We start from the raw sequence: 2,588 nt of genomic DNA, 5'->3' as shown, positions 1-2,588 counted from the left end.
TATATATATATATATATATATATATATATATATATATATTGGCCGCTAACTCAAAAAGTTTTTTTTATTCTCTGTTCTTTATTTGTAATTCTCTCTCTTTTTATTTCCTCGTCGTTCCTTTCTGTTGAAGAGAGCAAGCTCGAAACATAAAAGACTTTCTCACCTCCCCGAGCGTCAAACTAATGGATGGATGGATGGATGGATAGACGGACGAACGGACGGACAGACAGACAAACAAATAAAATTAGAATTATGTAAATGAGGCATAATATTACGGAGAGATCGTGTGGTTATGGTAGAGAAGTATGAAATAGAGGGAGAAGAAACGAAATATAAAGGAAAGTGAGGGGCAGGGAGAGAGAGAGAGAGAGAGACAGACAGACAGAGAGAGTGGAAGATAGAGAGAGGCAAAGAGAGATAGAAAAGGAGAGAGGTGGGGGGCATTTAGATTGGCGAAACGAAATTGAGAGAAAGAAACATAGAGTGATAATAGAATAATTGAAGTGAAAGAAAGAAAAGGGAAAGTAAAGGGATAAGTGAGTAAATACTGAGGAAAGAGAGATGAGCAACTGGAGAAACATGAGTAGGTTCCATTAATATTTCATGATCAAATGTGGAAGATTTGAAGTCAGTGCATTATGACAGATTTAGTTAAAACGCGGGATGTTACAAGACGTTGGCAGACGACAAGTGAGCAAAAGTCACGTGGCGACAGAAATGAACATCGTCAGTGTACATCTGTCTGTCTGCCTGTCTGTCACTGTCTGTATCTTTCTCTCTCTCTCTCTCTCTCTCTCTCTCTCTCTCTCTCTCTCTCTCTCTCTCTCTCTCTCTCTCTCTCTCTCTCTCTCTCTCTCTCTCGCTCTCTCTCTCTCGCTCGCTCTCTCTCGCTCTCGCTCTCTCTGTAGGTATCTATCTATCTATCTATCTATCAGATTAATTTTTTTTTAAAGAAATATATTTTCAAATAATTTTTACGTTGTCTTGGGGGTAATATAAGAAAGTATATGTCGATAGAAATACCTCGAAATTTAAACTTGATCAATTTTTAAACAAATGATTATTTTAAAACGATAAGAACAATTTATTTTTTTATATGCAATATATTTTCAATTCGTAAGAATCCCACTGGCAGCATTCAACTCATTCAATCCAATATTTTACACGCTATTATTTATAGCCTTATCTGCTTCGAGATCTACTGTTTCTCCCCAAGAGCATTATTTCACGTCTTTCGAAGTTTCTAGATTCTTATGACCTCAACAACATACGATATTCACTGGTAAGAATAAAGCTTCTAAGGTGGATTGAGAAATTCAAGGGGTTGCTTTGGTCCAACGGTAGAACATCTGTCATACCTACAGGAGATGCGGGTTCGAGTCCCACGGGCAACATTTAACTTTTTCTATCCAAAAGGGGTTTTTAATCCAATATTTACAGGCTATTTGTAGTTATTTGACTGGCGACCACAGCCGTTGTTGCTTACGCAGTACGAGAAAGAGAGAGAGTGTGTATGTATGTGACTATTATAGGAAGACAGAAAGGGGGAAAGTCTCCTTAAGGAGTGGGAACCACTTTAGGGTTTTAGCTTATCGTTTGTTAGTTCTGTTTTCTTCTCCTGAGGAGTCTTTTCCCAATGACTGCGAGATTACGTATATGGTGTTACCAGATTTCCATAAAATCCATATTTATGGCTTTATCTGCTACGATATCCACCGTTTCAAAACACGAAATATTTTCAGTTAGTTTTGTGAATGTTTATGTGTTCTTTTATCTTCCAACACAATAAACATATGAATATTTTAATTTCGTTAGTGGTAATTGGCAATAAAAAATGATTTCTTACAGATCTACACAACCCCAAGGCTGTTGTGGCGAGAGTCATTGACACTTCTGGCGGATTGGAAGAATGGACTAGCCAAACTCTTATAAAGAGTAGTGGTCGGTAGTAGCCAAGGTGAGCGCTTTGGTAGTCTCGCGAAGTACGTCGTGTGAACAGATTGATTAAACCTCTGCTACCGAATTTTATATATACCAACCTGTGACAGGATATAAAATAGGCAGGTCAAATAAATTTACCCAATATTTGAAATTGTACTTATTTCATCGACCCATGAATGACAACAGACAAAGGCGTCAGTGGTCGGATTTACTACATATGTATGCATGTATGTATGCTATGTGTGTATGTCATGTATGTAATACGAGTGCTCTTTGTAATTTACTCTTTCATAAATACATAACCACGCGCATAAGGTTCTAAATGCTATTTATAACTCGTGCAATTTATATGGAAATCGAATCGCCCTACATACATACATGCATACATGCATACATGCATGCGTACATACATGCGTATATCCATACACGCACACACGCATGACTTGTGTCCGTCATTACACTGCGGCCATGCTGGGGCACTGCGTTAATGGAGGACAAATACAAAAACAAAGAGAGAGAGAAAGAGACACACACGCACATATACGTATATATATACATACGCACACACACACATATACGTATACACACACACACACACACACACACACACACACACACACACACATATATATATATATATATATATA

This window comes from Octopus bimaculoides, chromosome 18, assembly GCF_001194135.2.
Source record: "Octopus bimaculoides isolate UCB-OBI-ISO-001 chromosome 18, ASM119413v2, whole genome shotgun sequence".
Classification (NCBI taxonomy): Eukaryota; Metazoa; Mollusca; class Cephalopoda; order Octopoda; family Octopodidae; genus Octopus; species Octopus bimaculoides.
Note: the sequence above shows the minus strand (reverse complement) of the source record.